The sequence below is a fragment of the Schistocerca americana genome, chromosome 11 (genome assembly GCF_021461395.2).
Source record: "Schistocerca americana isolate TAMUIC-IGC-003095 chromosome 11, iqSchAmer2.1, whole genome shotgun sequence".
Taxonomy (NCBI): domain Eukaryota; kingdom Metazoa; phylum Arthropoda; class Insecta; order Orthoptera; family Acrididae; genus Schistocerca; species Schistocerca americana.
This window is the reverse complement of record NC_060129.1, coordinates 124,446,293-124,474,246: the sequence shown is the minus strand read 5'-3', so window position 1 is coordinate 124,474,246 and position 27,954 is coordinate 124,446,293. Positions and strand designations below refer to the sequence as shown.

At 42.8% G+C, this 27,954-nt stretch overlaps 1 protein-coding gene across 7 annotated transcripts in view; it reads right to left on the bottom strand.

The window, feature by feature from the left end:
- The window catches only part of LOC124553626 (zinc finger protein 708-like), a 76,876-nt gene that overhangs the window by 38,596 nt on the left and 10,326 nt on the right, over positions 1-27,954 (bottom strand). For 4 of the 7 annotated variants that reach the window (XM_047127482.1, XM_047127481.1, XM_047127484.1 and 1 more), the window contains exons 3-4: positions 5,554-5,712; positions 1,278-1,436 (exon numbers count right to left, since the gene is read on the bottom strand). The gene's annotated coding sequence lies outside the window, so the exon portion shown is untranslated. The remainder of the gene's footprint in view (positions 1-1,277; positions 1,437-5,553; positions 5,713-27,954) is intronic. The other 3 variants (XM_047127483.1, XM_047127486.1, XM_047127487.1) reach the window with 1 other exon arrangement.

Here is a 27,954-nt window from a genome sequence, read left to right as displayed (position 1 = left end):
ATCTGTTCGCCATTTCAGCCAATAAAGTTTTTGGTCCCTTTTTCTTCGAAGGTGCTACTGTAACTGGACTACAGTATCTGGAGATGTTAGAGAATTGGCTGTTCCCTCAGCTCGAACAAGAAGCACAACAATTCATATTTCAGCAGGATGGAGCGCCACCACATTGGCACTTATCTGTCCGTAACTACCTGAACGACAACTACCCGAGGCGATGGATCGGCCGCCAGGCAGCCCGTGACAGAGCACTTCATCACTGGCCTCCAAGAAGCCCTGATCTTACCCCCTGCGATTTTTTCTTATGGGGGTATGTTAAGGATATGGTGTTTCAGCCACCTCTCCCAGCCACCATTGATGATCTGAAACGAGAAATAACAGCAGCTATCCAAACTGTTACGCCTGATATGCTACAGAGAGTGTGGAACGAGTTGGAGTATTGGGTTGATATTGCTCGAGTGTCTGGAGGGGGGCATATTGAACATCTCTGAACTTGTTTTTGAGTGAAAAAAAACCTTTTTAAATACTCTTTGTAATGACGTATAACAGAAGGTTATGTTATGTTTCTTTCATTAAATACACATTTTTAAAGTTGTGGTATTCTTTTTGAATCACCCTGTACAATGAATCCTGAATGAGGCATTTTGTTGAATGTGTAAGACTTTTTAAGGCTTTTCACAGCATTGGAATGAATGAATGAATTTTCAGAAGCAATCGGCGTAGCTAGAGCATCGTCTATCCAATATTCATGAGTTCCCATATTCTCTCATAGGTGTTGAATAACTGTAGACACACTAGTAGTAGTTAGTGGGGATAACAAAAAACAAACAGCAGCTTCAGCAGAAAAAATAGTAGTGTCCAAATTCATTTAACTTGAATTAAAAACAATCTTGGTTGTGACTTATTCTTTTATTAACAACGTGTTTCATCTTCAAAGGACATCTTCAGATTAACTACAGGGATGACAAATAAGAAAATATTATGGTATGGTTCTAACTTGCAAAATTCTGAATGTGCATCAGGATTTGCTTTGACCTTAAAATTTTATTTTTATAACATATTAAAAACAATAAAATGGCTCTTTGCTAGACTTAAGTATGCATCAAATCAGAAGGACCTGCAGAGAGTTTTTCCAACATCTTAAAAACAATAAAACAGCTCTCTGCTAAACTGTAGCACATGCTGAATCACATGAACCTGCAGAGACCTAGTCAGAAACAACATAATGTCATGTAACTGTGGGACAGAACACTAAATAAATGATAAAAAGGATGAAGACATACCTTAGTGAAGTTGTACCAGCAGGCCAGAATGGTGCAACTGTAGAACTACACTCACACAGAAACATAATACACAGTGCTGCTGCTGTAACTTCATGGCAGGAACGTCAAGCATCAAGTGGGTACATAGGCGAGCAATGGAGTGAGGCATGAATACAATGTCTGCAAAGGAAGTACATAGGCATTCAATCAAGCAGTTACAATTAATCAGAACACAGTCACAAATAAAACAACCAATAAATTTCACTAAGTAGATAAAATAGTAACATCTGCTGTAACTACTAAATAAAACTGTAAGGTAATAATCAAAGATGGGCATCATCCCAGTAACTGGCGATAAAATAAATTCTTGAAACAGCAAGTCCCAACTCGACTTTAAAAGTACAATGTCTAGGAATGAAACATTTGGGTGGTGGTGGTGGTGGTGGTGGTGGTGGTGGTAGGGGAGGGGGGGGGGGGGGGGATTAACATAGCCCAAAACAAAACCCATTAGAAGATCATAACCAAAATTTATGTAAAAATTTTATTAAACACTGACATCATTGAATTATAATAGTTGTGGTTCCTACTAGTGAGCTGATCATTCATCAACTGTCTGCCAACCATACATGTCTGCTTAAGTATTTCCAGCTCTCCCAATAAGTCAAGCTTTTCACCTTTTCAAGCACAAAGTTGAATGGCATTCCCGTTCGAGCTGTAAGAGATTTGCATTAGGTGTGCTTGCTTGTGTTACTATATGTGTGTGTGTGTGTGTGTGTGTGTGTGTGTGTGTGCATTTTTCCTTTTCTGAAGAAGGCTTTGGCTGAAAACAACTGTGCAAGTTCCCTTTAGTTGTGCCTGACTGGACCTGACAGTATTATCTTTACAGTGAGTAGCAGCCTACCTTTTCCTTACATTATCAAGAGAAAGTTTGTGAAAGAACTTTCGCATTTGGTGCATCAGAACTTCAAGAAAATATATGGTAGAAATTCTTATCAATTATTTAACAATAAATTCACAACATTGCAGTCAAAGAGTTTATGATTTAAGAACAAACAACTTCATACACATCAGAGACAACTGCAAAAGTGTAGCACATATTTTGAAGACAGCTAAACTGTGAGGAACCAACAAGTTGGTTGTTCGATCTGTTGATTTTGGGGAGGGGGGGGGGGGGTGAGAGGGGGGTAAGGAACCAAATAAGTCCATCGATCCAAGAGTGGTGCATCCAGAAGTAGAGACGTCCACAAAGAACATTTTCTGATCTTGTCAGGAGATTCATAACAGTAAAAGCCAGAAGACAAAAACCATAATAGACATATTATGAATTGTCAATAATAAAAGTAAGATGAAGGAGATAGGGAAGTTGAAACTCTCCCAACCAATATGACATTGATTCTTGTTAACCAAAACAACAGCCTAACTTTAATTTTGATGTGACTGCAACCTAATAGATAAGTGCTAATCAGATTTCACTAATTTGGATGTCATTTATAATCAGAGTGCAGCTGCTCAACAATGTTCACACAACGATAATAGGTTTTACTAATGCCAAATGTTTTGCACTGTTGGACTTATATATTCTCTTTAGATACATTTCTAATTATGGTTAATCTCATCACAGGTCCATGTTTTTTTATATTAAACCACATGCTATAACAATGGTTAACACACACAATCCCCACATAAATCCAATCAGTGACCAGTGCGATTGACACAAGCATGAATATTCAGCACACTGTAAGCATTTAAAACACTTGTCAAAAATATAATTTTGTCACAAATCAGTAACGTCTCTGTTGAGGGTCAATCCGTGGCACTGTGGACTCACTCAGCTGCTACAACACAACATGTAGCTGACAGCTCCACCCAGACTCAAGAGATTCCCAGCCTCAATTGACACTTCATTCCCTTAGCGCTAGTGGCACTTGACAATCGATTTTGCCTACCGTCGACCTGTGTGAGGCAAAAATGTGTTACTCATTGGTGAATCTCTTTCATCGAGAACATCCACTACTGAAGAAAGTACGACACCCAGAATAGATAACTAAGTGCGGCAGAATGGAGGCAAACCAAATATAAAAGTCATCAAAACAGAGTAAAAGGGGCACGAAGGCACAGCCTGGTCAAGAACATAGTACTGGGAACCACCCATACCTAGCATACAGTGCGAGACACCACATCTCAAAAAACACCATTCCCCAGGTCCGACAGTAGATTAAAACCTTATAACTGAGAATAAAAACCACTTTTGCAGAGAAAACAGAGAACTGGTTCAACAATCTGTGAATTGTTCGGCAAGATCACAATATTAGAGGCAATGAGGTTTGGACAGCCATAGTTTGCACGGAGGGCCAAAAGAAGGGGGCATTCCACCAAGATATGAGTGACTGACTGTAATGCTACAGAACAACAATGTTAGGATGGCTTGTTACACAAAAGAAAATTACAGGTTAACCTGGTATAACTGATGCAGAGATGGCACAGGACTGCGGATTCCTTCTGGGAGAAGCAGAAAGAAGAGCACCATTCTTCAGTAGCCTCCTTGACTGTGCAGTGTTTATCAGATGGGAGCGTAGCCCACCAGATGTCATGCCATTTCTGAGTGAGCAAAGATCTCACATGCACCTGCAAATCCGTACCTGGTGTCAGCAAAGCGAATGGGGAGCAAGTAAGTATTCCTCTAGCCAAACAGTCAGCTTGTTCATTCCCCAGGATAGCTACACGACTTGACACACAGAGAAAGGCAACTGAGCAGGCTGCACGACAGAGGTCGGCAAGAAGGTCACAAATAGCAGAAACAAAAGGGTGGCAAGAATAACTTTGGTCAATAGTCTAGAGACTGATCACTGAGTCAGTACAATTAAACATAGTCAACGGATGCCCACTGAATAAAATGGAGGGCTCTGCTCACGGCTGTCAGCTATGCTGCGAGCACTTCTCTTTCTGCCAACGGCCTTATCGAAGAGAGCGGAGGAGCGGACAGAGGTTCAGAGCACTCTCTTGTCCTCGAGGTGAGAAACTGCCCCTAAAGGCGGAAGAGTCTGTTAAATCTTCAAATTTAACACATATATTTCGGACAACACAACAACACATTTAAGTCACTGAGTAAGTGGACCTGTGAACAAGTAGGCATTCGATTAAACACCGAGTCTCAGTCTAGCGGCCGCTGCTCGGCTGGCCGCTTAGGTGGCGCAGCTGCTGCACGGCTGGCAGACAGCGCCGCATGTAGAGGACGTGCGTAATTGCACGGCGGCACTTTGAATAATCGGCGAGTCACAACGGAATCAGCACTGATCAACAGCATGAGGATGCAGAAGGTAACGGAAACAAATGCATTAAAGACGCATAATGTGTATCCACAGGACATGTGGCCTGTAACTGAAGAAGTGTCATGATCTCTCCAGTGGAAAAAGATTCCGGAATAGTCCCCCATTCGGATCTCTGGGAAGGAAGTGCCAAGGGGGAGGTGACCATGAGAAAAAGACTGGATAATCAATGAAAGGATAATGTTCTGTGAATCGGGGCGTGGAATGTCGGAAGCTTGAATGTCGTAGCGAAGCCAGAAAATCTGAAAAGGGAAATGCAAAGGCTCAATCTAGATATACTAGGGGTCAGTGAAATTAAATGGAAAGAAGACAAGAATTTGTGGTCAGATGAGTATAGGGTAATACCAACAGCAGCAGAAAATGGTGTAACAAGCATAGTATTAACTATGAACAGGAAGGTAGGGCCGAGAGTGTGTTACAGTGAACACTTCAGTGATAGGGTTTTTCTTAGCAGAATCGACAGCAAACCAACACCGACAACAATAGTTTAGGCACACATGCTGACATCACAAGCTGAAGATGAAGAGACAGAGAAGTATAAAAGGATATTGAGATGCTAATACAGTAGGTAAAGGGAGATGAAAATCTACCAGTCATGGGCGACTGGAATGCAGTTGTAGGCGAAGGAGTAGAAGAAAAGGTAACACGAGAATATGGGCTTGGGACAAGGAATGAGAGAGGAGAAAAATTAATTGTGATCTGTTCAAGAATCACAAGAGGAGGAGGTATACTTGGAAAAGACCAGGTGATACTGGAAGATTTCAGTTATATTACATCATGGTCAGACAGAGATTCCGAAATTGGATACTGGACAGTAAGGTATACCCAGGAACAGATAGGGTCTCAGATAACGATGTAATAGTGATGAAAAGTAGGCTGGAGTTCAAGAGATTAGTCAGGACAGACCAATACACAAAGAAGTAACTGTGGGACAGAACACTAAATAAATGATAAAAAGGATGAAGACATACCTTAATGAAGTTGTACCAGTAGGCCAGAATGGTGCAATTGTAGAACTACACTCACACAGAAACATAATACACAGTGCTGCTGCTGTAACTTCATGGCAGGAACGTCAAGCATCAAGTGGGCACATAGGCGAGCAATGGAATGAGGCATGAATACAATGTCTGCAAAGGAAGTAGATAGGCATGCAATCAAGCAGTTACAATTAATCAGAACACAGTCACAATTAAAACAACCAATAAATTTCACTAAGTAGATAAAATAGTAACATCTGCTGTAACTACTAAATAAAACTGTAAGGTAATAATCAAAGATGGGCATCATCCCAGTAACTGGGGATAAAAGAAATTCTTGAAACAGCAAGTCCCAACTCGACATTAAAAGTACAATGTCTAGGAATGAAACATTTGGGTGGTGGTGGTGGGGGGGGGGGGGGGAGGGGGGGTTAACATAACCAAAACAAAACCCATTAGAAGATCATAACCAAAATTTATGTAAAAATTTTAAACACTGACATCATTGAATTATAATACGTGTGGTTCCTACTAGTGAGCTGATCATTCAGCAATTGTCTGCCAACCATACATGTCTGCTTAAGTATTTCCAGCTCTCCCAATAAGTCAAGCTTTTCACCTTTTCAAGCACAAAGTTGAATGGCATTCCCGTTCGAGCTGTAAGAGATGATGGTCATGTTTGCATTAGGTGAGTAGCAGCCTACCTTTTCCTTACATTATCAAGAGAAAGTTTGTGAAAGAACTTCCGCATTTGATGCATCAGAACTTCAAGAAAATATATGGTAGAAATTCTTCTCAATTATTTAACAATAAATTCACAACATTGCAGTCAAAGAGTTTATGATTTAAGAACAAACAACTTCATACACATCAGAGACAACTGCAAAAGTGTAGCACATATTTTGAAGACAGCTAAACTGTGAGGAACCAACAAGTTGGTTGTTCGATCTGTTGATTTTGGGGAGGGGGGGGGGTGAGAGGGGGGTAAGGAACCAAATAAGTCCGTCGATCCAAGAGTGGCGCATCCAGAAGTAGAGACGTCCACAAAGAACATTTTCTGATCTTGTCAGGAGATTCATAACAGTAAAAGCCAGAAGACAAAAACCATAATAGACATATTATGAATTGTCAATAATAAAAGTAAGATGAAGGAGATAGGGAAGTTGAAACTCTCCCAACCAATATGACATTGATTCTTGTTAACCAAAACAACAGCCTAACTTTAATTTTGATGTGACTGCAACCTAATAGATAAGTGCTAATCAGATTTCACTACTTTGGATGTCATTTATAATCAGAGTGCAGCTGCTCAACAATGTTCACACAACGATAATAGGTTTTACTAATGCCAAATGTTTTGCACTGTTGGACTTATATATTCTCTTTAGATACATTTCTAATTATGGTTAATCTCATCACAGGTCCATGTTTTTTATATTAAACCACATGCTATAACAATGGTTAACACACACAATCCCCACTGAAATCCAATCAGTGACCAGTGCGATTGACACAAGCATGAATATTCAGCACACTGTAAGCATTTAAAACACTTGTCAAAAATATAATTTTGTCACAAATCAGTAACGTTTCTGTTGAGGGTCAATCCGTGGCACTGTGGACTCACTCAGCTGCTACAACACAACATGTAGCTGACAGCTCCGCCCAGACTCAAGAGATTCCCAGCCTCAATTGACACTTCATTCCCTTAGCGCTAGTGGCACTTGACAATCGATTTTGCCTACCGTCGACCTGTGTGAGGCAAAAATGTGTTACTCATTGGTGAATCTCTTTCATCGAGAACATCCACTACTGAAGAAAGTACGACACCCAGAATAGATAACTAAGTGCGGCAGAATGGAGGCAAACCAAATATAAAAGTCATCAAAACAGAGTAAAAGGGGCACGAAGGCACAGCCTGGTCAAGAACATAGTACTGGGAACCACCCATACCTAGCATACAGTGCGAGACACCACATCTCAAAAAACACCATTCCCCAGGTCCGACAGTAGATTAAAACCTTATAACTGAGAATAAAAACCACTTTTGCAGAGAAAACAGAGAACTGGTTCAACAATCTGTGAATTGTTCGGCAAGATCACAATATTAGAGGCAATGAGGTTTGGACGGCCATAGTTTGCACGGAGGGCCAAAAGAAGGGGGCATTCCACCAAGATATGAGTGACTGACTGTAATGCTACAGAACAACAATGTTAGGATGGCTTGTTACACAAAAGAAAATTACAGGTTAACCTGGTATAACTGATGCAGAGATGGCACAGGACTGCGGATTCCTTCTGGGAGAAGCAGAAAGAAGAGCACCATTCTTCAGTAGCCTCCTTGACTGTGCAGTGTTTATCAGATGGGAGCGTAGCCCACCAGATGTCATGCCATTTCTGAGTGAGCAAAGATCTCACATGCACCTGCAAATCCGTACCTGGTGTCAGCAAAGCGAATGGGGAGCAAGTAAGTATTCCTCTAGCCAAACAGTCAGCTTGTTCATTCCCCAGGATAGCTACACGACTTGACACACAGAGAAAGGCAACTGAGCAGGCTGCACGACAGAGGTCGGCAAGAAGGTCACAAATAGCAGAAACAAAAGGGTGGCAAGAATAACTTTGGTCAATAGTCTAGAGACTGATCACTGAGTCAGTACAATTAAACATAGTCAACGGATGCCCACTGAATAAAATGGAGGGCTCTGCTCACGGCTGTCAGCTATGCTGCGAGCACTTCTCTTTCTGCCAACGGCCTTATCGAAGAGAGCGGAGGAGCGGACAGAGGTTCAGAGCACTCTCTTGTCCTCGAGGTGAGAAACTGCCCCTAAAGGCGGAAGAGTCTGTTAAATCTTCAAATTTAACACATATATTTCGGACAACACAACAACACATTTAAGTCACTGAGTAAGTGGACCTGTGAACAAGTAGGCATTCGATTAAACACCGAGTCTCAGTCTAGCGGCCGCTGCTCGGCTGGCCGCTTAGGTGGCGCAGCTGCTGCACGGCTGGCAGACAGCGCCGCATGCAGAGGACGTGCGTAATTGCACGGCGGCACTTTGAATAATCGGCGAGTCACAACGGAATCAGCACTGATCAACAGCATGAGGATGCAGAAGGTAACGGAAACAAATGCATTAAAGACGCATAATGTGTATCCACAGGACATGTGGCCTGTAACTGAAGAAGTGTCATGATCTCTCCAGTGGAAAAAGATTCCGGAATAGTCCCCCATTCGGATCTCTGGGAAGGAAGTGCCAAGGGGGAGGTGACCATGAGAAAAAGACTGGATAATCAATGAAAGGATAATGTTCTGTGAATCGGGGCGTGGAATGTCGGAAGCTTGAATGTCGTAGCGAAGCCAGAAAATCTGAAAAGGGAAATGCAAAGGCTCAATCTAGATATACTAGGGGTCAGTGAAATTAAATGGAAAGAAGACAAGAATTTGTGGTCAGATGAGTATAGGGTAATACCAACAGCAGCAGAAAATGGTGTAACAAGCATAGTATTAACTATGAACAGGAAGGTAGGGCCGAGAGTGTGTTACAGTGAACACTTCAGTGATAGGGTTTTTCTTAGCAGAATCGACAGCAAACCAACACCGACAACAATAGTTTAGGCACACATGCTGACATCACAAGCTGAAGATGAAGAGACAGAGAAGTATAAAAGGATATTGAGATGCTAATACAGTAGGTAAAGGGAGATGAAAATCTACCAGTCATGGGCGACTGGAATGCAGTTGTAGGCGAAGGAGTAGAAGAAAAGGTAACACGAGAATATGGGCTTGGGACAAGGAATGAGAGAGGAGAAAAATTAATTGTGATCTGTTCAAGAATCACAAGAGGAGGAGGTATACTTGGAAAAGACCAGGTGATACTGGAAGATTTCAGTTATATTACATCATGGTCAGACAGAGATTCCGAAATTGGATACTGGACAGTAAGGTATACCCAGGAACAGATAGGGTCTCAGATAACGATGTAATAGTGATGAAAAGTAGGCTGGAGTTCAAGAGATTAGTCAGGAATGACCAATACACAAAGAAGTGGGATTCAGAAAAGGGCAATCACAGAAGCTGGAAAGAAAAACATAGGTACCAAAAAGGTAATTACAAACAAAGGATTTGTCAATCTGGAAAAAAAATTAGACACTGTAAAATGGCGCAAGTTGTTCAAAATTCTGAGAAAAATAGGTTGTGGTTGTTTGGGGAAGGAGACCAGACAGCGAGCTCATCGGTAACAGAAAAATACTTCAGACGATCAATGAAAGAAGGAAGTACAAAAACGTTCAGGGAAATTCAGGAATACAGAAATTCAAGTCACTGAGGAAGGAAAGAAATACGAAGTGCAGGGAAGCTAAGATGAAATGGCTGCATCAAACATATGAAGAAATTGAAAAAGAAATAATTGTCGGAACGACTGACTCAGCATACAGGAAAGTCAAAACAACCTTCGGTGACGCAAAAAACACAGGTGAAAACATTAAGAGTGCAATGGGAATTTCACTGTTAAATACAGAGGAGAGAGTAGATGGGTGGAAAGAGTATATTGAAGGCCTCTATGAGGTGAAGATTTGTCAGATGTGATAGAAGACAACACACAAGTCAATTTAGAAGAGACAGGTGATCCATTATTGGAATCAGAATTTATGGGAGCTTTGGTAGACTTAAGATCAAATAACGCAGAAGGGATTAATAACATTCCATCAGAACTTCTAAAATCATTGGAAGAATTTGCAACAAAATGACTATTCATGTTGGTGACATATCACCTTACTTTCGGAAAAATATATTCCCCACAATTTCCAAGACTGCAAGAGCTGACAAGTACAAGAATTATCACACAATCAGCTTAACAGCTCCTGCATCCAAGTTGATAACAAGAATAATATACAGAAGAATGGAAAAGAAAATTGAGGATGTGTTAGATGACAGTCAGTTTGGCTTTAGAAAAGGTAAAGGTACCAGGGAGGCAATTCTGACATTGCGGTTGAAATTGGAAGGAAGACTAAAGAAACATCAAGACACATTCATAGGATTTGTCAACCTGGAAAAAGCATTAGACACTGTAAAACGGTGCAAGATGTTCAAAATTCTGAGAAAAATAAGAGTGAGCTATAGGGAGAGACGGATAATATACAATATGTACAAGAGCCAAGAAGGAATAATAACAGTGGATGATCAACAACGAAGTGCTCAGATTAAAAAGGGTGTAAGACAAGGCTGTAGCCTTTCACCCCTACTCTTCAATCTGTACATCGAGGAAGCAATGACGGAAATAAAAGAAAGGTTCAGGAGTGGAATTAAAATACAAGGTGAAAGGATATCAATGATATGATTCACTGATGACATTGCTATCCTTGTGAAAGTGAAGAAGAATTACATGATATGCTCAATGGAATGAGCAATCTAATGAGAACAGAATATGGATTGAGAGTAAATCAAAGAAAGATGAAAGTACTGAGAAGTAGTGGAAATGAGAACAGTGAGAAACTTAGGATCAGGATTGATGGTCACGAATTACATGAAGTTAAGGAATTCTGCTGCCTGAGCAGCAAAATAACCAATGATGGACAGAGCAAGGAGGACATCAAAAGCATACTAGCCCTCGAAAAAAGGGCATTTCTGGCCAAGGGAAGTATACTAGTATCAAACGTAGGCCTTAATTTGAGGAGGAAATTTCTGATAATGTACATCTGGATAACAGCATTGTATGGTAGTGAAACATGGACTGTTGGGAAACCAGAACAGAAGAGAATCGAAGCATTTGAGATGTGGTGCTACACGCGAATGTTGAAAATTAGGTGGACTGATAAGGTAAGGAATGAGTAGGTTCTACACAGAATCGGAGAGGAAAGGAATATGTGGATAGCAATGACAAGGAGATGGGGCAGGATGGTAGGACATCTGTTACGACATCATGGAGTGACTTCCGTGGTAGTAGAGGGAGGTGTAAAGTGCAAAAACTGTAGAGGAAGACAGAGATTGGAATACGTACAGCAAATAATTGAGGATGTAGGTTGCAAGTGCTACTCTGAGATGAAGAGGTTGACACAAGAGAGGAATTCATGGTGGGCCACATCAAACCAGTCGGAATACTGATGCTCCCCCCCCCCCCCCCCCCCAACCCCCACCCCAAAAAATAAATAAATAAACAGCAGCAGAAGATGTATAAGTGTACCTGTCTGATCTGATTCATAGTTTTAGAGCCATCTGTGTAAAAAATGGTAGCATTCTGAACTTTTGAAGAAATTGACGTAATAGATGCTATGAGGTCATGGGAGTAACCAAGAGCAGTAGAAGAGATCAATCATAATTCATGGTCTAGGCACCATCCAAGGGTGAGTGCATGAGAAAACACAAGGAGCGTAGTCCTGGGAGGGGAGATGGAGATCTTGGGAGAGGAAAGGAACACACATTCCAATTGGCAATCCCACCCAAGGGCAGGAATTAGAATGATAACACCCCTTGTACATAAAGAGGTGGGATATGTGGGATGGTCAAGGAATTGTCAAATGGTGATTGAATGGGAGACCAAGAGCTGGTACCATCAAATCTGAAGAGGGAAGGTCCCACTTCAGTAAGGAGACTGCATAAGGGCTAGTCCGAAAGGGACCAGTGCCAGATGCATGCCACAATGGTGGACTGGGTGCAACATTTTCAAAGCTGAACGAGCCACTGAGCCATAAACCTGGCAACAATGTCCATTTGGGATGAAACCAGCGCCTGGTAAATATGGAAAAGATGGGTAAGAGAAGCACGATCTGCACCCCAAGATGTGTGAGCAAGAAAGCAGAGAGTGTTAAGCTTCCACCTGCAGCTAGTCCTCAGGGCAGGCAAGTCAGATTTTTATCAAAAAGAAGACCCAAGAAATTGGACTGTGCTACAACACTCAGGTGCTAGGTAACTAAGTAGAGTTCCCAGTCAGAACGGATCACGGTACATCAAAAATGTATGACCCATGATTTTGTAGGAGAGTTGGAAACCATGGGAAACAGCCCACGTAGAGGCCTGCCAGACGGCACCTTAGAGCTGGCACTCAGCACAGGCTATTGTGTGGGAGATGCACTAAACGCAAAAATCAACAACATACAATGCAGGATGACTAGCGGCCCAACAAAGGTTGCTAGTCCCATTGATGGCAGTGAGGATGGGAGCGACAATCAACAAAGAGCCATGGGATGCCATTCTCTTGGCTCTGTGAGAAGTTGAGTGAAGTGGCAGCTCTAACTTGGAACAACCGGCGGGATGAAAACTAACATATAAAAATCAGTAGGGGGCCTCGAAAGCCCCAGTCGTGGAGGGTGAGTAAAACGTGGTAACCCTAAGTGGTGTCATATGTCTTATGTAGGTCAAAAAAGACTGCAACAAGGTGTTGGCATTTACAAATGCCTGTCATATTGCTTTTTTCAACCTAAGCAGATGATCGATTGTGGCTCATCCCTCCAGAAAACCACACTGATAGGGGGACAAAAGGTCCTGAATTCGAGAAACCATCATAAACTGCAGGTAATCATCCTTTCAAGCAGCTTACAGAGCACATCAGTCATGCTAACTGGCCTGTAACTGTCGCGAGACATTGGGTTCTGGCCTGACTTGAGGATCGGGCAACTATGCTATCTCGCCATCGTGAGGGGAAGGCACCCTGGAGCCGAAGCCAGCCTTTGTGGAACTTTCAGGTGCTGGAACATCTAACTGTAAATAAAATCGGGGCCTGGATCTGTGTTGTAGGATGAGGAACAAACGTGAAGTTGTTCTCAGTCAGTGAAGGGTTCATTATAGGATTCAGATTGGCAGGGAGTTCAAATTGGTGGGGAGTGAAACGTAAGGGGCGGTCTTGAACTTGTCACCTCTGCTGCAGGGATAGACTGAGGAAGCCAATAATGGTGTTAAGTGGGTCACAAGGTGTTCTGCAAGAATCAATGAACCAGTACAAAGACGATTCTGAAAGACAAAATCCAGAATAGTTGATTGTTGGTGGCCCGTAAGACTACAGAGTTAGCCCACACCCAAAATGAAGAGGCATATGTCCCCAAAGAGGAGACCTAGAATTCCCAGCATTCCTTCTTACTGCATTTGATTAAATAGTGAACCTTAGCACGAAGTTGCTTAAGAGTGATAAGGTCAGTCTATGAAGGATGATGATTCAATCATTGGAGGCTCACTGGTGATTCTGAATACCTACTGCAATGTCTCTGGTCCAACACAGCACCAGCCGACAGGGGGGACGGGACCCACAGAGAGGGGAACAGCAAATGGTTCAAGTGGCTCTGAGCACTATGGGACTTAACAGCTGAGGTCATCAGTCCCCTAGAACTTACAACTACTTAAACCTAACTAACCTAAGGACATCACACACATCCATGCCCGAGGCAGGAATCGAACTTGCGACCGTAGCGGTCGCGCGGTTCCAGACTGAAACGACTAGAACCGCTCAGCCACACTGGCCGGCGGGGAATAGTATTTCCAGCAGTAGGACTGGTCAAATCTGAGACACCTTGCACAACTTCATCAATACAATCTGATAGCGAGGTGGCGAATGTGACAGCAGAGGTGTACAAAGGCCAGCTAGTTCTGTGAGGTGTCCAACATGGTAGTCAGTCTGTCTGGCGGTGGTAAGGAGACGACAGGATCACCGAAAAGTCATCACCGTCACAAATATTATTGTGTAGTGATCAATGTAGAGGAGAGATCATTAGATCGATAGCTGAAAAGCTGTAATGGGTGGCACTGAAATGAGCGGGAGAAAAACCACTGAGGAGGCACAGATTATTGTCTGAGAGAAGCTGGTCAATTAGATGATCCCCACCAGATGAAGTGGTACTCCCACACAGTGGATAGTGGGTGCTGAACAGCAGGAGAAAAAGAGGTGAAAGTTATTGGGTTAATGTGGCCAATTCGACATACGCAAGTGATCCACCTGGAGGTAGGTAAACAATGGAAATGATAATCGTAATAGCTGAGGTCATTTGCAGCTGCACTGCTACTGCCTCCATTAAGGTACAAAGGGGAACCCATTAACTGATGACATCTGTATGAATCAAAGTACAGACCGCTCTAGATGCCCTCTCAGGACCAGCACTGTTCCGATAGAATGTATGATAACCACGGAGCATTGGAGACTGGTCATCGGTGAAGGGCATTTCTTGGAGAGCTATGGATACAGCACAAGAAGGGGAAGTAAGGAACCAAAAGAAAGGTTGGAATTCAGAAAATATAAAGCCATCCAATAAACCAAACACACTAATGAAGAAGAAATAAGCAATATTCTGAATTCCCTGATGGATATTGAAGCACCACAAGAAGATAATATAACAGAATAAATTCAAAAACACAGTAGAAGAGAAACACGACTGGCTCTAGTTACAAACACAATACAAAAAATATATATGTCAACTATTAGAAGGGTATATCCATGCTGCTTGTAGTTAACTACATTTTTTTTGCAGCACTTCTCAGAAGAATTGAAGAATGGGTGGATGCAGGATTAGGAGAATATCAAGCTAAGAGAGGTAGGTCTGTGCAGAGATCAGTTTGTAGTAAAGTTCCTAAATCAGAAAATATGGTAGCATGTTGTAGGAAAGTTCTTGTAGAACATAAGTATTTCTGGATAAAAGGAGACCACTCTCCAAAAAGCACAAGCGTTGCATTGTCAATATGCACACAGAAAAGAAAGACAACTTGCTAGGTTTCAGAGCTATCCTTTGATGAGATAGAGTAGAATACACATACATGCACGTGCACACATACACAAGCCTACGCCCCTACACAGTGTGGCCCGACTAACAGCGCCAATGCCATATTTCTGTACCTAGAGACTGGAAAGTTGCACAGGCCGCATCAATACCTAAGAAAGGAAGTAGGAGTAATCCACTGAATTACAGACCCATATCACTAACGTTGATTTGCAGTAGGATTATGGAGCATACACTGTGTTTGATCATTATGTTATCTGAAAGAAATCAATTTACTGACAAATGCCATACACAGGTTCAGAAAAATCATTTTTGTGAAACAGAACTAGCTCTTTATTTTCACAAAGTAATGTCAAATTAATTGCATATTTTTAGATTCCAGAAAGCCTTTGACACCATTCCTCGCAAGCCGTTTCTAAATAAATTGTGTGCCTGTGAAGGATCATCTCAGTTGTGTGATTGGATTCATGATTTCCTGTCAGAAAAGCCACAGTTCGTAATAACTGACAGAAAGTCATCGAGTAAAACAGAAGTAACATCTGGCCATCTCCAAGGAAGTGTTAAAGGACCTCTGTTGTTCTTGATCCACAAAACAATTTTGGAGACAATCTGAGCAGTCCTCTTAGATTGTTTGCAGATGATGCTGTTATTTACCAGCATGCAATGTCATCAGATGATCAAAATGAATTGCAAAATGATTTAGACATGATATCTGATCTGTATGGCATAAAATGTGGCAACTGACTGTAAATCATGGAAATTGTGAAGTCATCCACATGATCACTAAAAAGAATCTGCTAAATTTCAGTTACACAATAAATCACACAAATCTAAAGGCCGTAAACTCAACCAGATACTTAGGGATTATAATGATGAATAACTTAATTTGGAATGCTCACATAGATAATCCTGTGGGAGAAGCATACCAAAGACTGCAATATACTGGCAGAACACTTAGAAAGTACAAGAGGTCTACTAAAGAGACTCCTAACCTACGCTTGTCTGTCACGAAATAGGGGAGACAGTGCCACCGATACAATACGTGAATTGGGGTGGCAATCATTAAAACAAAGGCATTTTTTTGTTGTGGTATGACCGTCTCATGAAATTTCAATAACCAACTTTCTCCTCAGAGTGTGAAAATATTGACTGGCACCCACCTATATAAGCAGCAATGATCATCATAATAGAATAAGAAATGGCAGAGCTAACACAGAAAGATTTAAGTCTTTGTTTTTTCCTTGCGTTGTTCAAGAGTGGAAAGATAGAGAAATAGCTTAAAAGTAGTTTGATGAACACTCTGCCAGGCATTTAATTGTGAATCATAGAGTAATCGTGTAGATGTCGATGTAGGTGTTTGTTGCACAACAATGCCCCAGCACACAAAAGCAATATCATATGTGATTTCCTGTCTCAAACATGTATTGTGGTACTTGAACACCCTCCTTACTTGCCCGATTTATCTCTGCGTGAATTCCACTAATTTCCAAATGGGATATGGCAACAAAAGGAAAGCATTTTGACATAAGTTCAGATATCTAAGAGACTATGACCACAGTACTGCTGGAAATTTCAAGCACTGATCATCAGAACTATTTTGAACAATTTTTCCAACACCTCCAGCTGTGTATTGACTGACAAGGCTATTTTGAATAAAAAGTCATGTTTGCTAAAAATAAACATGATCTTGCATTTTATTTCATATCAGTCATCTTTCCTGTGGGATAGTTTCTGTGCACATTCCACAAAATTTGACGTTAATAAGGATCACTGCAAACACAATTATACGAGGGTTATTCCAAAAGTAAGGTCCGATTCGCCGTAACTATTGAAATTTGGCGCCAATGACAAAACACGCATGCGTGCCGACTCCCGGCAAGCCTTGCGCGTCAAACGCCGCCATTCGCTTTGTTACTGTTGCTGAGTGTAGTTCACAGTGTCACTTTACAATGTTTAAGACAATTGATCAGCCCGCCGATTGTGAAGTAAGGGCAGTGATACGGTTTTTGTCTGCAAGAAACAATTCAGCGGCGGAAATCCATCGGCAGATTACTGAAGTGTACGGTCCTAACATAATGAGCGACAGTAAAGTGCGCAAGTGGGTGCGAGCTTTTAATGAAGGACGGGATAATGTGCACGATGAACCACGGTGTGGCCGACCATCAGTGATTTCAGACGATTTGGTCAATGCGGTTGACAAAAAAATTCGTGAAGATCGCCGATTCACTATTACAGACGTAGACATGCATTTTCCGAATGTGAGTAGAACAACTTTGTACAGAATTGTGTCTGAACATTTGAAGTTTCACAAATTGTGTGCCCGTTGGGTTCCCAGGCTGCTTACTGAGCCCCAACGAATGAAAAGAATGGCTTTTGCTCTTGATTTTTTGGAGCGATATCATAAGGAAGGTGACAGTCTTTTAGACAATGTTGTCACAGGGGATGAGACATGGGTTTCTCACATCACTCCAGAGTCTAAACGTCAGTCAATGCAATGGCGTCACACGTCATCGCCAGTCAAGGTCAAGGCAAAGCAGACAATCTCAACACGTAAGGTTATGGCGACTGTGTTCTGGGATAGACGTGGAGTATTGTTAGTCGACTTTATGGAGAGGAACAACGATTAATAAAGCCGCCTACTGCGCTACCCTGACTAAACTTCGACGTGCAATCCAGAATAAGCGACGTGGTCTTTTGTCGTTTGGAATCTTGTTGTTGCATGACAATGCCAGACCCCACACTGCAAATGAAACGCAAGCTCTGATCAAGAAATTTGGATGGGAACAGATGGACCATCCTCCTTACAGTCCGGACCTGGCGCCAAGTGATTTCCACCTGTTCCGTTACTTAAAGGAGTTTCTCGGCGGCAAGCGCTTCGACACAGATGATGAAGTGAAAGAAGCAGTTAAGGACTGGTTATCGTCACAGGCGGCCGATTTCTATAACATGGGCATTCAAAAGCTTGTTGAACGATGTGACAAATGTTTAAATAAGTATGGAAGTTATGTAGAAAAATAGATAAAGATGTAAGTAATGTAAATAAAACAATTGTTTTGAAAAAACATTTTAGTTTTGATTTTTTTTTTTATAACCGGACCTTACTTTTGGAATAACCCTCGTACATACTGTACAAGCCGTGTTCAAACTCTACTGACACCAGTCAGAAAATAATAGATGATAATCCAAGCCAAGTGTAATAGTATAAGAATAACAAGAAATTACTAATAACTCTCAGCTGTAGAAAACTCACAATCTATGTTTATTTCAATGCAAATTCTTAACATTCAGCCATCAGCTAATGACTTTTTTTTAATTCCATACTCAATATATCAATGACGAAATAAATCTCGGGTGAACAGCCTGGTGTGAGTGTACAAAGAACACAATATTTCAGCAACTGATCTTGTTTCCATCATCAGGTGTGCTGATGTACTGCCAAGGGATGGCAGGCGTCAGGTATATATCAGATTCCCCCTCCTCCTCCGTCGGGCGCTCCCTCTGCCGTCCGTGATGGGGATTGACACCCGGCTCGTGGCCCCGTATCTCGGTGTTCCCTCGTAGGTCTGCGCCCGAGGATGTTTGCCGGCGGTGTTTCGGAGATTCGTCCCCCTCCCCTCAAAGTCAGTACATTCTGGGATATTTCTATCTTCTCCTTAATCCAGGTAATGGCTGGTTCCCAAGCTTGGTTAAGGGAATAGCCACTGTCACGATTCAGTTCATGTTTTCTTACTCCCATCTCTATAGCTCCTTTGATGACACAGTCCCAATATTTCGAAGTCTGTGTTAGTACCTTGGTCTTGTCATAGTCCGTGCTGTGAAGTTCTGACAGGCAATGCTCAGCAATTGCAGACTTATTAGGCTGTTGCAATCTCGTGTGCCATTGGTGATCACGGCACTGGTATTCAATGATGCGAATTGTCTGACCTATGTATTCCTTACCGCATTGGCAAGGTATTTTGTAAACCCCTGATTTACGTAAACCGAGGTCATCCTTAACACTGCCAAGAAGTGCTCCGATTTTAGTTGGAGGGCAGAAGATGGTTTTTATTTGATATTTTCATAAAACGCATCAAAATTTTCCCGATAAGGCCCCACAAAACGGAATGAATGCCATGGCTGTGTTTTCCTCAGGTTCTTCATTAGTCTCTGCCAGTTGTGTTGTGAGTGTCAGATGTAGAGCATCCTGGATTTGCCTTTTCTTACAACCGTTACTCAGAAAGACAGACTTCAGATGGGCCAATTCTTGTCGGAGATTGTCCTCATCAGACATGGTGTGAGCTCTGTGTACAAGAGTGTTTAGCACACCGTTCTTCTGAGCAGAGTGGTGGCAGCTATCTGCTTGTAGGTATAAGTTGATGTGAGTTTTCTTTCTATACACGCTGTGCCCCAACCTGCTGTCATCTCGACTTTTGACGAGAACATCCAAGAAGGGGAGCATCCCATCTGATTCTACCTCCACGGTGAACTTGATATTCTCATGTCTTGAATTGAGATGTGTGAGAAATTCCATCAGCTTGTCTATTCCATGTGGCCAAATGAAAATCGTGTCGTCCACATATCTGAAGAAACAAGTATGTTTTATATTAAAATGGTATATGTTCTTTCAAACATGTCCGAAAGAACAGACACCATCTTCATATAGTTAAGGCTAACGGGCCATTGACCTCCTTCTGTGCGGATGCACACGCATCGCCCCAACTCTTACGGGACTGGATCAGATTTTCTGCCGTGAGTAACGAGCGTAATGGGCAGGGGCACTATGAATGTAGTGTGTGGACATTAAGTTGGGAATGCGGGTCTCACGGAGAGTGCGAAAGGGATAAGTCCCTGCAGTCACACTATCCTATGTGCCCTCAGTGGCTCAGATTGATAGAGCGTCTGCCATGTAAGTAGGAGATCCTGGCCGGGGACACATTTTCAGCTGTCCCCGTTGATGTATATCGATGCCTGTCGGCAGCTTGGGGTCTTGATTTAATTATTATTTCAAGTAGGTTTTAGCTGCGCTGACTCCAAGGCTTCTCCCTTGGAATGTTCCATGTACACGTTAGCGACGATGGGAGAGAGAAGACTCCCCATAGCAACGCCTTCGGTCTGCTCATAGTAGTCACCGTGAAATAGAAAATATGTTGATGTTAGAAAATGTCTGAGCAGATCGGTGGTTTTCTCATAAAATTTCCAGCCGATGAGTTCCAGGAATTCGGGTAATGGAACCCCAGTAAAGAGGGAAACCATGTCGGAGCTCACAAGTATGTCAGATTCCTTAATTGTGAGGTGGTTGATGCCATCCCAAGAAATCCAAAGCGTTACAGATTTACAGATATGGTGTGGGCATGTCCCCACGTGAGGACTGAGCAGCTCCTCGAGGTACTTGGCGAGAGGATACATCGGGGCACCAATATTACTGACAGTAGGACATAACGGGACATGTTTCTTGTGGACTTTCGGTAAGCCGTACAGCCTCGGAGGAACAGGGGTCCTGGGTCGTAACTTCTTTGTGACCTGTTGGTCTGACAATTTTTCTGACATATCACCAGCTCGAGTGTCTGCCACTGTCGAAGCTTCATCCTACATTGCTGATGGTGGACTGGAATCAAGCTTGTGGCCAGAGATTCTGTGTAACTGGCACACCAATGCCCGAGGGCTACACACAACTGTTGTTCTCTGCAACACTGGAAGCCAGGATAGGTTCACTTTGAGGCTTTCTTCTTTCTTGTTGAAGCTATTGCCATGTGTGTGTATTTCTGTAGCTTCATTGAACAAGTGGGAGTAGTAGCTGTTCTCTACATCAAGAACTTCCCTGTCGGCAAATTTCAGTATGTGGTCGGTCTCACACAGCACACGCCCTGTCACAGCCGGTTTCTTTACCTGCTCCAAAATGCAATGCCGCTTATGTTTGGTAATCCTGGTGCTGACTGGTAATTCAGTCATTCCATCATAAACTTTTCCACATGTATATGGTATATGGTATTTTCTCTTTTCCCATTTGCCAGGGACACAGTGTGTATCAAAAACCGACACACACACACAGACCGATACCTGCGCAAACTATCAAATCGCCACCTGAGCCAGAAAAGAGGAGCAATTAACACACTCGTAATGCAAGCATGAGGAATATGTGAACCAAACACCTCAGATGTGAGATGCAAACCTGAAAAGCATTCTGAGGAGCAGACGGTACTCCACCAGTTATGTAAGAAGCATCACTCAGTGAAGTGACACATTGAAAAAAGAAATGTTGGGTATGGCCCTTCTGCCTAGATTTCCAGAGTGACAGACAGAATCAGCTGCATACTGCGCAATAATGGCACAAAGACTATTTATAAACTAACAAAAAGAATGAAAGAGTGTTTCAGATTGGCAAAGGAGAAAAGGGACCTACTTGAAATGTCGGGAACACACTATATATCATGTATATGTGCAAAAGTCTATGCTGGATGAACGGATGATCAATCACCAGCAGGATCACTGAATATAGGCTGCATTTCAGGTTGAAGCAAGTAGAGAAATTGACCACGGGAGAGGATGTGCTGTGTTAGACTGACCACATAGCGAAATTTGCTTATTTCATGCTGTAGAGAAGAGCTATTACATCTGCTTGTTCAGGGAAACTATAGAAATCCACTCAACAAGAAAGAAGAAAGCCTCAAGGTGAACGGTGCCTGGATTCCCGTGCTGCAGAGAACAACCACTGCAGGTGGTGTGGGGAGAACTGCAGCAAGATGACCGTGGAAAACCGCTGGGTTCCTCGCCACTTAACAAAAGACTCTGAAGAATAATTAAAGACCATCTGTGTGGAATTGCTTGTGTGTTACAAGGCTGACCATGTCAGTTCTTTGTCAAGCATTGTCACACGCGATGAAATGTGTGTTCTTCACTTTGAACTGGAAACAAAATGGCAATCCATCATGTGGTACCACACCACTTCTCCTCTGAAAAAAAGTTCATAAGCCAGACCCCCAGCCAATAAAGCTGGTCTTCTGAGACTCCAAAGGACTTATTCTGTCCAACGTCCTCCCACAAGGTGCAATGATCGACTTGGAAGTATATTGCGCTACCCTAAGGAAATTGAAGAAACAACTTGTAAGGTGTCTCTTATGTGAGGAAGACATTTTTACCAGTTTTAATAAATTATTGTGTCTTATTGACGTATTCACGATAGTTAGGAAGTGCTGTAGTCCGTAGCCGGCCATGAGTCAGAGAGCATTTCCCACGGTGGCTGGCTAGGTGACGAAGCGATCATATGTCGCGCGTAGTGGGGTGGGGTTCAGCACTGGACCGTAGCAACAAGCGCCAGCCTGGGAAATATACGTGACGGGAAGTACCGCCATATTGGCGTCAAAGTCACTGATTTTCTTTATTTATATTTAATAATTAAAGTCATTTATGACAACATGAATACTAGGAGGAGCCTCTGGATGTTTAAAACTATTTATCATAATTTTGCCTCGTTACAATTCACAACCGTTCATTAACAAATGCATATCTTAGTAAGTACAAACTCGATCGGAAATCCACGAACTGTGACGAAACTAGTAAGAGATACTGACTGCATGCCAAAGTCGGCAGTCGGCGTTAAGAGCTCTTCCTGTCTTGTTCGATGGTAGCTGTGCTCTCGGTTACGAGTAGTTTGTGACACGAGTGTTTCATTATTGATCTAATAAGAATAAAAGTGATATTATGGCATTCTGAATGTTAATTTCGAGTAAATAGATACCCCAAAGTAGATCAACAGCAATTTCAGATAATTAGCTTGTACCAACAGAGACATCCAACGCGCCAATGAAGAATCTGCACGGGACGACATTTACGAGAGCTGCACCGCGCACAGGTAGGAGGAAATCCGACGACACGACCCACCAAAGCGGATCAAGGAAGGTCCAACTTACACTCACAAATTCCGGGTGGAAATGCTGACCAGTTATACTGTATGTCACATATACCACCCTCTATGGACGCGCGGCTAAGCTGAGTAATAACAGCATCAGTTTAGAAGTGAGGGATCTTGAAAACTTCAGCATATTGGCTTCTGTCTCGGATTCTTCAGCCGACATTAATCTAATGATTTTACTGATGTTTCGCCAGCACGAGTGGCTGGCACAGTCAACACTCGGCGAAGTAAAGAATCAGAAAAAGAAATGTCGGGTACGGCCTTTCTACCATACATTCCCAGAGTGACAGACAGAATCGGCCGTATATTGCGCAAACATGGTGTAAAGACGATTTTCAAACCGACAAGGAAGATCAAAGAGTATCTTAGATCGGGAAAGGAGAAAAGGGACCCACTTGCAATGTCAGGAATATACCGTATACCATGCACATGCGGAAAAGTTTATGTCGGAATGACTGGACACCAGGATCAAAGAACATAAGCAACACTGCAGGCTGGGGCAGAGCACGCACTGAGTGAGACCGACCACGTAATAAAATTCGCCGACATGGAAGTCCTGGCTGTAGAGAAGCACTATCACACGTGCTTGTTTAGAGAAGGTGTAGAAATACAAAAATAAGCGAACAGCTTCAACAAGAAAGAGGAAAGTCTCAAGGTAAACGGATCGTGGCTTCCCGTACTGCAGTGAACGACCGTCTCAGGTAGCAAGAGGAGAACCGCGCCGGAAATGACCGCGGAGAAGCCCTCGGACGTCGGCGCGCCAGGTACATATAGTCTGCGGCCACAAGCTCGGCTCCAGTTCACCTCTGGCAATGGAGGCTGGAGCTTTGACAATGACAGCCACTCGTGCTGGCGAAGCGTCAGTAAAATCATTAGATGAACGTAGGCCAAAGAACCCGAGACAGAAGCCAATAGGCAGTTTGTCAACAAGTGGCCACGAAAGCCTTAACAATTTTGAACTTCAGCATGTTCGTTGGCACTTTGAAAATGCAAATGAACTTCTCCCTCCCATAATAACGTAAGGCCTCACACAAATCTGCACACCCGAGAGGAGCTCACAAAACTTCGCTCGAATGTTCTTTTTCACCCATCATACAGTCCTACGTTCCGACTTCCACCTGTTTGGCCAAATGAAGGATGCACTCTCCAGGAAGCAGAACCCGGACGATGAGGAGGTTACCGATGCAGCAAGACGTCGGCTCCAACATCGACCAGTAAAGCAGGAGGACCAGATTAGTGTTTAATGTCCCATCGACAACGAGGTCTTTAGAGATGGAGCACGAGCTCTGATTAAGGAAGGATGGAGAAGGATAGCAGCAGCGCCCTTTTGGAAGAACCGTCCGGGCATTTGCCTTATGCGATTTATGGAAATCACAGACAACATAAATCAGGATGGCCTGATGTGAGTTTGAACTGTCGTCCACCCAAATGAGAGTCTAGTGTGTTACCATTGCACTACCCTGCTCGGTGTCAACCAGTAGAATGGTACCGTGCGGGCATACGGGCCCTTCCATTAAGTCGGCATAAGATCTTCACACTGAAGGGAGATTACATCGAAAAACAGGATTCTGTAGACAAAAGAGTGGAGAATAATATGGTGTATCGGAATCTGAAATTAAAAAAAAACTTTTCACACAAAAATAAGTGTTGCATTACTTATTGAGCACCTCTCATATTTTACCCATCATTACTATTCTTTCTTTTTGACACAGAACAATGTCAAAAAACAAGTACATCAAACATTATTCAGTGAAAAAGTTCCAGTCTCCTGTCTTAGCCAGAGGATTGCCATACAGTGCCACTTGAGGGAAACTGTTTATTTGTTACGCTCAAACACCATAACCAATTTTTCTTGATAATTGTTCAAACCATTAAGTTGTTATTGGCAAGGTGGTCATCGAGGCAAAGTGAATGGAGGAATCAATCTGCACAATGATTTATCTTCGAAAATAGATTGGAGAAAGGCAAACCTACATTTGTAGCATTTTTAAATTTACATAAAGCTTTTGACAGTGAAATTTTGAAGGTAGCAGGGATAAATTGCAGAGAGTGAAAAGTTGTTTACAACTTGTACAGACACCATACTGCAGGTGTAACCGTTGAAGAGCACAAAAGGCAAGAATTGTACCTATCTCCCATACTAATCAATCTGTACACTGAGCAAACATTTTCTGTACAATGAACAACATTTTAAAACCCTGTCTTTCACCTTTAAGCTATCGGGTTTCCAAGTCTCATCCGGTGCAGTCTCCAACAATTAGACTTTCCTTCTCATCCCGTCCGGCAAGTCTCCCCTGATCCTGGGTTCTGGCTGACTTTTCTAAACTGTTCCCCTTTCCCTAAACCTCTCCAGTCCTTTTCCTTCAGCCCTCTTCCTTCCCTTCAACTCTTCCACCAGAAGGAGCCACTGGTCCGAAAGCTTGTGAAAGTTAAACTCTTTTGTGTGTATGTGTTCCCTTGCCGCTGCTTGGTGAGTAGATTTATTTGTCTTTTCATTTATATACACTACTGGCCATTAAAATTGCTACATCAAGAAGAAATACAGATGATAAACGGGTATCCATACTAGAACTGACATGTGATTAAAATTTCACGCAATTTGGGTGCATAGATCCTGAGAAATCAGTACCCAGAACAACCACCTCTGGCCGTAATAATGGCCTTGATACGCCTGGGCACTGAGTCAAACAGAGCTCGGATAGCGTGTACAGGTACAGCTGCCCATGCACCTTCAACACGATACCACAGTTCATCAAGGGTAGTCACTGGCATATTGTGACGAGCCAGTTGCTCGGCCACCATTGACCAGACATTTCAATTAGTGAGAGATCTGGAGAATGAGCTGGCCAGGGCATCAGTCAAACATTTTCTGCATCCAGAAAGGCCCGTACAGGACCTGCAACATGTGGTCGTGCATTATCCTGCTGAAATGTAGGGTTTCGCAGGGATCTAATGAAGGGTAGAGCCATGAGTCCTAACACATCTGAAATGTAACGTCCACTGTTCAAAGTGCCGTCAATGCGAACAAGAGGTGACCAAGATGTGTAACCAATGGCACCCCATACCCTCACGCCGGGTGATACGCCAGTACGGCGATGACGAATACACGCTTCCAATGTGCGTTCACTGCAATGTCACCAAACATGGATGCAATCATCGTGATGCTGTAAACAGAACCTGGATTCATCCGAAAAAATGACGTTTTGCCATTCATGCATCCAGGTTCATCATCGAGTACATCATTGCAAGCGCTTCTGTCTGTCATGCAGCATCAAGGGTAGCCACAGCCATCGTCTCCGAGCTGATAGTCCATGCTGCTGCAAACGTCGTCAAACTGTTCGTGCAGATGGTTGTTGTCTCGCAAACGTCCCCACCTGTTGACTTAGGGATTGAGATGTGGGCACACGACCTGTTACAGCCATGCGGATACGATGCCCGTCATCTCGACTGCTAGTGATACGAGGCCATTGGGATCCAGCACGGCGTTCCGTATTACGCTCCTAAACCCACCGATTCCATATTCTGCTAACAGTCATTGGGTCTTGACCAACACAAGCAGCAATGTCGCGATACGATAAACCGCAATTGCGATAGGCTACAATCCGACCTTTATAAAAGCCGTAAACGTGATGGTACGCATTTCTCCTCGTTACACGAGGCATCACAACGACGTTTCACCATGCAATGCCGGTCAACCGCTGTTTGTGTATGAGAAATCGGTTGGAAACTTTCCTGATGTCAGCACGTTGTAGGTGTCGTCACCGGCACCAACCTTGTGTGAATGCTCTGAAAAGCTTTGCATATCACAGCATCTTCTTCCTGTCGTTTAAATTTCACATCTGTAGCACGTCATCTTTGGGGTGTAGCAATTTTAACGATCAGTAGTGTATATGTACATTGAGCAAGCTACATAGTAAATCAAAGAGAATACTGGGGAGGTAATTAAAGTTTAGGTAGAAGAAATAAAATCTTTGTGATTTGCCAATGACATTATAATTCTGTCAGAAACAGCAAAGTGTGCTGGCGCAAGCTGGCGCCAGCACACCGGTCAGCAAAGATTGATAGTGGGTGCAGGATCAAGTATGCCTATCACGAGAGATGCCAAAGACACACCCACAAGCAACATGCAGCCAACGCCTTCTCGAGACCTGCCGCTGACCGGAGGGCCTCAGTGGCTCACTGACTCACTGATTCTAGATAGAAGTCTGTCATTTATTCTCAGTTCGTCACAAGCTACAACAGTGCATAGTGACCAGATTAGTGACACAGCAGGACTAGCAGTGAGGTTAAAGTTTGTAACAACAAGATTACCCATATTGTCTGCAAGAGAACTATTACTGATGAACTTGTATCACACCACATGGACTCTATTCAACATATGTAAATGTTCATATCAATAAAGAACTGTATTAATCCAAGTGAGTATTTGTGTTCTAGAAAGAGGATTGTGACCACCCATAACAACATCTTACGTTACTTCCTACGTTACAAGACTACAGCGGCGACGAGAATAATTCAGTGGCAATCGAAGTTAATCAACTTGGCCAAAGACTTTTCTTATAGGGGTGAGTGTGTTTAAGTGTTTCTAATTGCTAATTTGTTGTTGTGTTCTTGCATGTATTCCAGGAGGGGAGCTGTATAATTAATCAAATTTCTTTTTTCAGAGGCTTTGCTTGCTTTTTGCTTTAACGTATTTGTGCAAACCATGAATTCCCTGTCCCCTCCACCCACTGCCCCTGCACCACAGCTGCAGACGGCCATTGTAATGGACCTTTCGGATTCAGAACTAAAAAATTGCTACCTTACTGACA